Raw genomic sequence first — 13,428 nt, 5'->3', positions numbered from 1 at the left:
GTTCATGGTTATGCGGAGCAGCAATTAAGTAAGTGTAGCAGGCAACTCAGCGGAAAAATTTTAATATTCAGACACATTTTGGATCTGAATAAAATGGTACTGCATGGGTGGGCGATAAGGCATTACGGTCGCCGTTCTGCCCGCATTCGCAGGAAGTTATATGTTGACGAATCGCAGAGTTGCCCGAACAAAGTTACTGGAGCACGGTACATAAATTCGTGTGGGAGGGTCAGGTTCCAGTCTAGGGGAAGGCTAGGGGATGGTGACCCTTGCCTTTCAGTTCGCTGCTTCTAAGTAAATCTTCAACTACAAACATATCACAGACCATGGAACAAAAATGAGTAAATGCGTACTTGGAATGTATTACCCAGTTGAAATACATTAGTAAAATATCGTTCAGCAAATTAGGAAAATAGCGTTTGCTTCCTACCTTCCCTCCCACCTAACGTTGCAGGGATTGCCATGGCACATGCAGCCCCGCCTCCCATAACGATCGGCTCATCTCCTGATTTAAATGACTGCTTAAAACCCCACGTGCAAATATTCCACTGTTTGGTGCACGCCTTCACGGTAGCTACTACATCTCCCCACATTCCCCATGATCTCCCCAGGACCAACGTACCTTGTTGCCAGAAAAATCGTAAGTAGCTCGTAGAATCCAAGCAAGTAGGTCTAGTGAGATGTAGGATCTAGGCTGGCAGGTAGGTCTAGTGGGATGCGGCATCTAGGCTGGCAGGTATGCTTCTTTCTAGGTACACAACCAGGTGCAGTTGCGCATGCCTTCACTGAAAGCAATGCGAGCCCGCTGGTATTGATCTACTTATGCATCCATTATCACGTTCTAAAGAGTTGAGGACTCTCCACTATGGCCAAAATCTTCCAGACTATTTTTTCAAACAACTGAATCCTGACAGAAGTGTTATGCTTTTCGCTCGCTTCCATCCTTTCCAGTCGAAATCTCAACCTGTATTCATCCGCTGCCAATCGCGTGCTCTCAACTGGAGCCGCGCCGCCAAAATTGTATTTGGCGCATGGACACCTGAAAGGTGTCATCGTTAGCGCCGACGGCGAGCCGTTCGACAACCAACGCTCTTTTTACAGGTGCCGAGAGGACGGTGGACCCTGGGATGGTCATGTAGGTAGACTACCAGGTACTCACTATTAATGCATAACGCGTACCTTCCTTAAGGCATGGTAACCACACAAACTGGTAACTTTCACTGCACATGCCAGAGATTTGCCATGATTGCATTGCATTGCAAATGGTGTCCCAGTTCTACTTTCACAATATATTTGGATACAAATAAGTGGCGTAGACCGCGCTATGCATTTGAGAAATATAGGCTAACGTGACAGCAGAAAATCCATAGTATTTTGCTACTAGTAATGTCAACAACCATTAAAATTTAAAGCAGTTTGTATGACCTTATCGTAATTGCCATTGATGGACTTGATGCGGCCTGTGCAACGCCGGGATCTCGAAATCAGACAGCATTTATTGCCATTCATCTACTACCAGAGACAGCACATCAGTCATGAAATGTATTAATTTCACTGAAATAACAAGCTGAGTTTCCTATACACTTCCCAAAACAGGTATAGAATGTTACACTCTACCTACTTGTTTATTTGCAATGCCGAATATGTGTTGGTTGAACACAGAAGCACATACATCAACGGCGTGTGTGAGAGGGGTCAGGAATCACCTTATCCCACCAGTGAAACAGAAAATTATGGTCTCAAAAATATCATGGAAAACCAATGTCCTGGTCTTATGTGGCTGTGGCTCATATGGCTTCCTCAGATATGATTTATCACTTGGAACTCCTTTTCCGCAACGATGAAGCGCTGCTTGTGATGTTTAAAAGTCTCGAGCAAAATGTGCAAATACATTTCATCAGCGTGAGGCACAAGAAGGTCGCTGCAGAAGCTTCGAGGAAAGCAGGTCCCGTCGCTGGAACGTTCGCCGAGAACACGGGCATTGCTCATCGAGTGCAAGGCACCGGCACGTGCTCAAAAAGAGCTTGCCTCGTGCAGCTTACGAAGACCTTGTTGTCATGCAGGTGCGAAACGGCGTGAGTCTGGGTGATGTAACTCACGCCGGCTAGTTCATCACAACGGCGGGGAATCAAGTCCACCCCGTCATGCTGGATCGATCACCCTATTTTCCAGCCGATTTATTGCCCGATTTGTCGTGCGTGTCGGTTGTTGTCGGCACGGTCACTCTTTGTAAGGGTACTCTTGACATCACGGCTATCTCGGTCACTGCACCACAACCACCACCAGGACACACCGTGCAGTTTTTTGTTGTCGCTGCTCCGGTGCTGACGGGTGGAAGCAGCGACTCTCTTACGAAAGAGATCATGGGATCGCTGGCACTCGTTGGCGTTCATCGGCCAAACCAGCTGGCGAGCATCTGCACGGATGGCCAATACCTGCGGGGCGATGTCCCCGTTAAATTAGTGCAGGACATGAAGACCGCCGACCCTAGCACACGGAGCCGACCACCTGTCCCAGCAGTGTGGGATGGTGCACACCTGCTCAATTTAGCGGAAGAGGATGCAAGGAGTAGCTGCAAGTCGGAACGAGACACCACTCAGCTTATCACCTCCGTTACTAAGCCCCACACTGATGGAAAAGGGCTCGAAGCCCTCGTGGCGTGCGAGGGAACAGCTCTCCACCCAACGCTGTGGCCACGGACCCGGTTCGCTTCGCGCGCCTGCCGCGTGATGCGGACATTTTCGGCTAACGGGGCGCCGATGATCCGGCTCCTAAGCCAACAGACGGAGGCTGGTCCTGCAGATGCTTCGGCCTCTTGCGATATACACATGCCGCGAGGTAGAGTTCGCTGTTTGGGCACGTGCTGCGCTTGGGTTACAATGCAGTTCTCCAAAATGTTTCTGGATTATCTCGGAAACATTAGTTGCATTGTTGCACCTTGTAATGAACGATATTGAATATTGCGCCGTTATTGAACTTTATCGATGCGATGTTTGGTTTTGGATGGCGACGCACGATCAGTTGCTCAGATCGTACACAGACGGCCGATGGTGTGGTACCATGCTTCATGTTTGATGCGACTCTCAGGCAAGTGAAACGCACTTTACAATAGTATGTCACGCTTTACGCAACGGATAAGCTAAGTTCGCTTGTCAGCAAAATCGTTTTCAAATATTTTCAAATAACGGTTCGGCACACAGCAGTACTTATATGTCGTGGCTAAGTGCGGTGCCCAGGTGCAAGACATGCCGGTGTTCCCATGGGAGCGGAAGCAGGCAACGAAGGACCTATGCATCACTGGAAGCCATGGGGGCCGAACTGAAAGAGCCGACTTCGCTAGAATCAAGAGCGAAACTCTGGCTATCGCTGAACGCCAAGTGTCACACAGTTTCACATGTCAAAATGTCGGCCCACAAAGTGCAGAAATTGTCAACAATTACAAAGGCAGTGATGTGTACCGTGTATATATACATATATATATATATATATATATATATATATATATATATATATATATATGCATATATATATATATATATATATATGTATATATAGTTAGTTAGTTATTTGTTTATTTATTTATATACGTAGATATTTAAAGAAATTCATTCAGAAACCGTCCGTTGAGACGGCTTTTGGGCTGGCTGTGCCCTGAGTGGCCATGCTTTGTAGAGGCTGTCCATATGCTTGGTTTTTCTACGTTAAGGGTGTTGCCAGTGATTACCGAGAGGCGCGACGACATACCTAGAATGGTCGAGTACGGATGGCTGTGAGAAGTTCGTCATGGATCTAACCGTTCTGTGAGGCAGTTCGAAAGGGTTGAAATGCGTGACAGTGCTGAATAGTCGCATACGGCTAGTGCACCCGAATCCTTAACCCGTACTGTAATCCGTTGGCTACCTCACTGTGGAGAGTGTCTCCTGCCTTTTTAGTAACAGCGTGCATTTCTAAGATGATATGTAAGTTAAGATATAAATCCCGTTTAGAAAAATAGCACAATCCCTTGCATTGTAGTTATCAATATGGTAGGCTAGTCTGCTCCCTGCACTTCTAGTGTTTGGTTTATGATCTATGCAGGGTCACTTCCCTCCCAAGAGGATTCTGATCATTGCTCACTTCATTTTGCAATCGGCAGGTGGAAGGAATTCGAGATCTTAGCAGCTGTCTGGCCGACGGGGCTCATCTGCGGTCTCGCGCAGTAGCTGTCGGAGGGCGTGCTTAGGGATCAGCCAATGACCTCCTCCAGGACAACATGGACCTACTCCGCAAAGTAGGAGACCTGCGTCACCTGCGAGCAATACAGCACGTCAAGAACGCAGCTACGGAGCTGGCAGGTCTGGGGACAACGCCCGTGTGTGCCGTGATCAGCTGCGTTTGTGTTCGGGTGTCTACGATGCCGTGCGGGAGATGCCAACAGAGCTCAGTAATGCTGAGCTGTTCCGACGCCTCAGTAGAGTGGTGACCAATAACCCCGTCGCGCAGGGTTATGTAAGCCTGGTGAGCCGAGTGTGGCCTCTGACTGCGTGAGAGACCGTTGTCGAAAGCATGGCTAGCGAGGTGCAGAACGTGTCCGGATAACGCCGGCGGCTCTCGCATGACAACGCGGCTCTCCAACTGTTCGTTCTCTGGAACGGACCCGACGTCACGGCATATGATTCGCTGCTGGTTACGGTGCAGGCTAGATTTAAAAACAAGTTCGCTCGCTCCGATGATCGCAGTACCGCGACCTCATTGCAGGGCACGGTGCTGCAACGGTACCTGGCGAAGACCAGTCCGCGCGCTGCTTTGTTTTGAGGCGCGCTGGAGCCCGCATGTGTTTCCATCTCGGTGGAAGGAGATCGGCTTCCCCCCCCCCCCCCCCAATATCCTATGTGAACTGCCACGACAAGACAGTCGCTTAACGTCTTGCCTTTGAATAGGTATGTGCAATGTGAGGCTTTGAACTGAAAGGTATGTGCAGTGTCATCGCTCAGTGTAGTTAGCATGACGACTGTACAACTGCTAGTTATAGCTGTTCGATATTGTGTTATTCCATGTTGTGACAGAATGTTGCTGCTTTGTTGTTACGTTGTCCCGTGCACAAGTGCGACTTACATGTGTTCTGTTTTGTAACGCTGAACAAATGACTAAAGATCCAATTTAGGTAAATTGCAGACGAGGCACTGTTTAATTACTAGCGAGGCTACCAGATTCTATTTCACAAGTCCGAATACTCGGGTGTTGCCCAAGATAACCAGGGAACGTGAGTGGGAGGGAATCGAACTTACTCTGCGCTGGTCTTGAAAACTAGTGTAGCACGTACATGTTCCGAATTTTCAGAATGTAAAAGATTCAACATTGTTCCTGGCCCTGCTGGTACTTTGATCTGGGGTGGCGTTTGCCCCCCCCCCCCCCTCCCGTCCCCGCCTGGCATGCTGCTATTTTATGTCACAATGTGAGCAGAGCAGTTGAGAGAGCAGAGCAGAGCAATACATAATTGGACAAGGCACTTCAGCACATGAGGGCAAAACTGAATGAATGCAGTCATTAGTCGCGGTATCGTCACAACCTAGGCAGCACGTTGGGAGAGAGGCAATCTGGTGCGCCGGGGGGTTAAGGGGGGGGGGGGGGGCAACAGGCAACTTTGTCACTGAAACTATTGAAACTATCTCTGTTGCCGAGGAGTGTAGAGGTGGGTGGGCTGGGTGGGGGTCTATCATTAAATAAATCACCAACTTCACAGAATGAAGGGGCAAGCACACAAGATATGTATCATGCAAGCACACACATGAATATACCATGGCAGTCAGGGGCGGATCCGGCCTGGAGTTGTTGTTGTTTTTGTTTGGGGGGGGGGGCAACCATTCGTCGCCAGCTGGCTGGTGTGGGATCCGAGGTCCAGTGCATGGTGTCTCTCGCGAGTACCTAGTAGGGACACCATTCAAGCACCGAAATGCTTTTGAATCTTCTATATACAGTATGCATGTTTACAAAGCTCTTTAGTGGGGGGGGGGGGGGGGGTTAACAAGGGCTGATACGACTAAAAACGTTTTCTGGTTCTTGAACGGTCCTCGCACAATGCCAAAGCTCAGCAACTCGAATCACCCACGTGCTTATCAAACACGATGTTTGCGCCGAGTAGGACTAAGCCGCGTCAACATGCGTTTTGTTTTGATACTGCAAATCGCTGCCAATTTTTCTTCATGAAGTTTTTTTTCCGAAACGGAAAAAAAATGTTTGATACCGCACCATCGGAAGTTAAAACAGACGGTAAGTAGACGAAACTTTTATGAAGTTCTGGGAATGTTTTTTTTGGGGGGGGGCCAAAACATACTCTCAGACGTTTTTGGGGGCCATGGTCCCGTGCCCCCCCCCCCCTCCCAGGATCTGCCTATGATGGCAATCACAACCAGGGATGCAGACAGCAAATGCCATCAGATTGCACATAAATTGAAGACTTTTAGCCTAGTCTGTGTATACCGCTTGTGCCTAAAATAAACATCTAAAATGAGTAGTTCAAGGAACCTGTTTGAATACCTATCACGGAAGCTTTGTGTTGTTCTTCTTTCCCTTTCCAGAAGAAAAAGAACGAATGCTTCAGATACTCATTTATAGTTTCAGGTCACTGGCCATCACCCAAGCATGGGCGATGAATCCGGGTGGGGGTGGGAGCAGGGGGGGGGGGGCTGCTGCACAAATAAAAGCAACGCTTGACATTAACTTTCCCGCCCCTACATCTCCATCTAGCATCTGGACAGAGGTTCCACTGCTACGCCCCCCCCCCCCCCTAACCCCTGTGCCTTATCGTGCTACAAGCAGCAAGATGTTGGCACGTGGGTTAAGCTGCGATGCATCCAGCAATAGCGCAGATATTTTATAATCCGAGGCTCACCTGTCAGCTATAGCATGCCGCTGAATCCTGGACAATGTTTCCAGCGAATTTCCTTGGCACCTATGCTTCCGCGTCTTACACGCAGAGAAACACCACTAGAAATTAACACCATTATATGCACCATTAGAATACCACCTCTAGATGCATATAATGTGCAGCAACGATAATATCTGCTTTTCCGAAATGTGTTATGCGAATGTCCAATGTGTTACGAATGTGTTCGCGCGTGAATGTGAACGCGTCTTCCCGAAGCATAATGAACGCTGCAGGCCCTAATGAATAGCCGATTATATATATATATATATATATATATATATATATATATATATAATAGCCTGGTGTTGACTTTACCATCGACCAGGTAGGAGCATAACGATACAACTAAAGTAATTAAGATGCATGCACCCTGCAACTGAGTTTCTGAGCTCCGGCAACCTAATTGACAAAAGTACGTTGGCCATGTTTTAAAAATCGCGACGATGAGGTAGCCTGTACCCAGGCCTTATTGTGACATCTAAATTGTGGACGTAGATGACCTTCCAAATGGCCCAGAACGCCTTCCAGCTGCTAAAATTGTGCCTCCCCAGGAAAACTAATGTCGAAACGGACGAATAATTTTAAGAATCTGGGAAGTCTTATTTGCTGAGTGGTATGAATGAATCAAATGGGTTAGACTGTGCACCACTAGAAAACCACCTGTAGGTGTATATCTTGTATAGCAACGACAATATCTGCTTTTTCCCGAAATGTGTTACGTGACTTGAGAGTGAACAAAGTTCTTTAATTCTATTCCCCACCCCTATCCAACCCCCCGGTCACCAGGCTTGCCTCCCAGTATAAGTTCCTAAACATGCCCTGAGCCTGCACCCCCCTCCCCCTCCCTCCACGTTCTGGAGGTCCCTACGCCTCGGTTTGATACCGTTTTGGCTGTCATCGCCGCCAACTCCCGCTCAGAGCGTCGCCCACGGCTGAACTTTGCACGTCGAGTTGTTTACCTTAGCGCTGGGCGTCTTTGATGTTCGTTTACGTGCCCTTTGGCCTCATCGAGGAGTATGACATTTGAAAGCGGAAGGGGTATTGCGTATGTTTGTGCATGCGGGATCAAACTGTGCAGGCTAGAAAGCAGTCGGTCCACTCGACACCAGGATTGCGTGCTTTCACGTCTTGCAGTTCTTTTCTAACCAGCACGCATTCATGTCCACCAGCCCTCACTCCTGTGTAGTACTCGTTTCCGTCGGGCTTCACGCGACCTGACCAAAAACGCGTAACAAGCCTACCTCTAGACTTGATCCGTTGTTCAAAGATCCATTGCATCACACCTACGGATGTACGTACATACATAACACGAGACGCACAATTCGCGCCGACACAACTGAGAGAGTGCACGCGTAGCGGGAAGAAGTGGTCTTCGCCGGTCCGCCCGGTTGTCGCAGCTGAAAAGTGGGTGCAGATGTGTCGGCCCGACGCGGCGTGAGGACGCCGGCAGCCACCTCACACCCACGCCTCTGCCCCGCCCGGCAATTGGGGCCAATCGGTCGGGCGCGTCCCGCCGACCGCGTGACCCGACTCGACGAGTTCGCCGGAGACATGTAATTGATAACGTTACCCGCGGCGATTGGCTGCCACACGGGCCGTGGTGTCCCGAGCGAGTGGGCATGTCTTGCGCTGCCGCGCCGGCCTGCCAGCCACGGACGCTTGAGATGAGAACTGTAAAAACGATACAGCCAGGCAGATCTGCTGCGTCAGATTGGCTGACTCGCTGCCGACGACCAGCATTTATTAGGCATTGGCGTCGGGTGAAGGACAGAGAGGAGAGAAGGGAGAGTTGTATCAGTTTTTGCTCTGAGCTCCCTCCGGCATAACTTTCGAGTATAGGACTAAGATTCTTCTATCTTAAGACAGCCATAACCATCGGCTTCATACTCAGCGGTGAAATTTAGGAGAGCGCGTTTTCGTTTTTTTCGTTTTGTTTTGTTTCCTTTGCTTTTTGGTAAATGACGCATCGATGAACTTCTTTCAACTGGTGCAACTTGCCCGACCCTGGGAGAAACTGCATCACATGGTGGGGAAAGTTGCACCTATGTTGTTGTTTTATTCGCAGAGTACATTGAAGCGCAGACAGGGTAAATGCTTTACGGAATGTAGACAAAATGCGATTGTCTGCGCTTTTTTATAACTTGTGGTGATCGTGAAACGACATATGCTTGCTCTTTTATCAGCCAGTGTTTATTTTACTATTGCCATCTCAGTTTCCTTTGCCCATGCATAAATTATGGACCTACATAGGTAAAGTAAACATCAACCTGCTGTTCGATTGATTATAGGTCAAGCCGGCCATGTCATTCGATCACTGGCGGTAAGTCAGCCAATGACACATTGTCGGTGCGTTGTATTAACGATACAACACGCCTTGTGTACCGCAGAGGCAGCCTGTACCAGCTGACATCTTGCAAAAAAGTCTACGTCGCCCCGAAAAAACTTTGACTGAGAGATCCCAGATGCTTTGCAGTATATACGGCACATCTACTTCCATATCGCTCAGTATAGTATCCAAGCTTTTCCAGTTATGCGGTAAGCCCATAAACACTCCTTTGCAGTAATCGTCATAGTTTTCTGTGATGTACAAAGTAAAAAATAGTTTCCGTGCTCACCCCAAAACGCGTTCACGCATGCAGCCGGAAGTACATGTGCGTCAGCTGAGTGACTTAAGACTGCCATTCGTCTTATATATTTCTAATTAATCACGCTGATGCTATTTATGATACAGCCCATCGCACTCTCTCCCACGCAACTGCGCACGCCGCAAGCAGTCACGAAAATGGAGCACTCTGATTAAGGTTTTTCTCCACCAAATATTTGGGCTTGGCAGGCACTTACGTTCTTTAGATGAGATCGGAATAATCGGAACAATGGATACTTCCAGAAATAGTTAGCTTTATTTTTGTCAGTTTCTGTCTGCGACTTCAAAGCTTAAAGGTCTAGAAAAAATAAACTTTGGAAGAATTTTACCCACCAAAGGCCATGCAAAAATGCTTGTGCAATCAACCACCAATCTTCACTTGTGCAATATGTGCTCGGGTTCACCACGCATTAGCTTTGTGACATCTATCCTGCCCATCTAAACATGGTCATACGCTCATAAACCACTGGCGTACTCATCTATCGTGTTTGTGCTACATGCTGACGACGAGGCACCCTGCCGGCAGCTCGCGGCGTGCTGTGGCGGGTCCCAGCGACGCCCTGCCAACAGTATACAGCCTGCTAGAGTGGGATCCCAGTGACGCCCTGCCGGCAGCTCGTGGCGTGCTGTGGCGGGGTTCCAGTGACACCCTGCCAACAGTATACAGCCTGCTGGAGTGGGATCCCAGTGACGCTCTGCCGGCAGCTCGTGGCGTGCTGTGGCGGGGTTCCAGTGACACCCTGCCAACAGTATACAGCCTGCTGGAGTGGGATCCCAGTGACGCTCTGCCGGCAGCTCGTGGCGTGCTGTGGCGGGGTTCCAGTGACACCCTGCCAACATTATACAGCCTGCTGGAGTGGGATCCCAGTGACGCCCTGCCGGCAGCTCGTGGTGTGCTGTAGCGCGGGGTTCCCGTGACCCGTGCCCTCCCTCGCGGTGGTGGCGGCGTCAGGGCTGCCGTGAAGCGGTCTGAGTGAGGTGCAAGGTACAGGTACATCTACTTTTTACATCAAAAGATCCGCTATTCAACCCTCTACATGCGGAGTCGCGGTGAGCCATGCAGTGATGGGCACAGCTACGCCGCGCCGTTCTGAAGTAATTCTAGAAAAACCTTCGGTGGTCAAAGTGAATTTAATTGCGTTAAATTAATTGCATCACTTATTCACTTGAGAGTAATGTTGCTTATTTGACGGTGAGACCAAACACAACGTTGTGCGAGGGAGGGGTGTTCTTGTGTTAGTGCGTGCACTGCTTGATACAATAAACATACATGTTTTGTGTCTCTGAGACGTTAAATATCCGACCACAAAAACGTACCCCGATAGGGTGTGTGGGGGCCAACTCAATCCACAAAGCTCACAACCTACTTTTTTGCCCTTGATAGAGAGAATGCTACCCCATGTAAAACAGTAGTTTTATTTAGGGTATAATTTTGCGTAACACGCGGGGGCGTGCGAAATTTTTTGTCGAAAGTTGGCGTTGCACCACATATTTTAATTCAACAACGACATGGTACCAACAACTGTAATCAACAACACAATCCTAATGAATATACCTCAATAATGTTCAGGGTGTTCAAAAACTTATAACGAACAAGACACATAGACCAATATATGCATGGGATTGAGGCTTAAAGTAAACTGCTTCAATTACATGCATAAAAATGCGCTATAAAAACAACGGCACCGATGAGTTTGTTGTAACTGTGCAGTATTGAAAAAAGCATTTGCCACTAATAGGACCACCTCGTGCTTCCTAACCATCAACTTGCTGTTGCGGAGCTGAGGCATGTGCAAATTTTCGTTATGCGTGTAATATGATGCAAGCTTTTTTGAGTTAATGTGGGCTAGTTCTTCATCAGCATAACAAAGCAATAACCTTAATAAAGTGACCGCCTTGCAAGATGAGTTTGAGTTAAATGCTTAACATTGCGCCGCATTAAGTAATATCATTTTCTCCTGCACATGGTATGCACCTCTCCCTCGCAGTAGAAAAGTCTGAGTTAATCCCGAATCGTTGAATTTCCTGCAATGGATTAAAACCGGGATTACAAGTGAAACTCAAACTTACCCCAACACTGCATAGAAAAGCGTTAGTGATGTTAGAAATGATACCACTGGCTCACTTAAAGATGTGATCTATGCATCCGAGCCTAACTACGCATGGCTACTTTCTAGGTCACAGGTGATATCTTTTGACAAAAAAAGTTTGTAAGGTGGCCATTCAAGGACATCGCTTTTTTCTCCAAACCCGTTGGCTGCAATGCGTAAAACCCCCGTCCCCCCCCAAAAAAAGAACGTATATTGCCGCGTGAATATACCAATCATCGTGGCAAAAGTCCAACTTCGGTAGAGCGCTGAAGTCGTAGTGGCCACATTCGTGGTGTAGCGAAACGCGTGGTGGAGGGTTCGCCTTCCAGTATTCGTGCAGGGCTGGTCAAAGAAGACCATTTGGCCGATGTTTTGACAGTGTCAGCCTGGTCACAGGGCGTCCGACAGTCGTGTAGTCGCATGCCACGGTAAAGGTCCTTTGGTGCTATTGGGAAAAGGGGCTGAGGCCAAATGGATACGTTGAACGTGCATTACAGTGATGGGATGGCGTTATCTCCGAATGCTGCGAATAACTTATGTTAAGCATGGAATCGGTTTAAAAATACGTCCTGACAAAACTTGTCACGTGTATATTGTTGCTCGTTTTGTAGCTGAACTGGACCTGTAAACTGAGCCAACGATGCCCACAAAGAAATTTTACCCGATTTTGTTCTCTCATGAGGTACAGCAAAGCAATTCGGGCCTCAGCATCAAGTTAGCCATATTAGACCAGTAGCCCAGCACGGATAGAAGACCAAATGCCGCTTGGCATAGAACGGTCTCCACGAGATCGCTAAATTAGTGGCGTCGATATCATGTTTATGTTACGGGAAAGAGTGCCTTGGCTTCCGTTAAACGTCTAAAAAAGTCAAATATAAAATGGTTTACCCTCAATGGCTCAATACGCGCTCGGGTGGGAGGGTCAGATTGAACCACCCCCCCCCCTCCCCAAGGTTTTTTTCCAAAATGGTTTCCGAACGGCGCGCGTAGCCGCGCCAAATTTTGCATAGCTGTAGACAATTGAATATCGGATCGGTTCCAATCAAAAATTTAGATGTACCTTGTATGGTCGCTGACCTATGATAGGTTAAAGTCAGACCATGGTTTCAGAGAAGTCAATTTCCAGGGAATCGTTTAATGTGATGCAGCAACGGAGTGTTAGACGAAGCCATGCATCTTTGAGATGCTTTCTTAGGCAACACCAATATTGAATGAGCAAATAAGTTTGACCTAAGGTCAGGTATCAAGGTCACACCAAGGTCAAACCAACCTGTTTTATTACTCTGGGATTTGCTGTATGGGATAGTTTCTGATGCTCATTTCGAATTTATTGATAGCAGGAATCGCATTATACACCTTCCATGGACTTCTTAGAGGTCAGAAAAAGTAACTGACCTAAAATGAGCTAGGTCAACATTTTGCTTTAGGAACATGCTGCCTATCGTAATCTTGGTCGCTTAGTCAAACGCAAAACTCAAAGTAATCTTGTGTGATTTTGGACACTTTGACCTTCAAAAGATCAAACAAGGTCACTGACCTTAAATGAGAATGTGACCTTTTGCTTAGAAACTCTATCTACTATCTGAAACTCTATCTACTATCTAAACTCTATCTATCTACACTCTGGGGGCACTTTGAAGACTAACCTGAAACTTGACTTTGTTTGACCTTTTTTGACCCAAAGGTCATAACCTAGGAACCTGAAACTTTGACCTAAGAGAGTTCACGTACCGGTCAACACACTCTCTAAATTTGATGTCTCTAGCTTTCTTAGTTCCCGAGATCTC

Source organism: Pollicipes pollicipes, unplaced genomic scaffold (assembly GCF_011947565.3).
Source record: "Pollicipes pollicipes isolate AB1234 unplaced genomic scaffold, Ppol_2.1 Scaffold_6686;HRSCAF=7923_pilon_pilon_pilon, whole genome shotgun sequence".
NCBI lineage: Eukaryota > Metazoa > Arthropoda > Thecostraca > Pollicipedomorpha > Pollicipedidae > Pollicipes > Pollicipes pollicipes.
The sequence above is the reverse complement of the archived record's forward strand: the minus strand, read 5'-3'. Positions refer to the sequence as shown.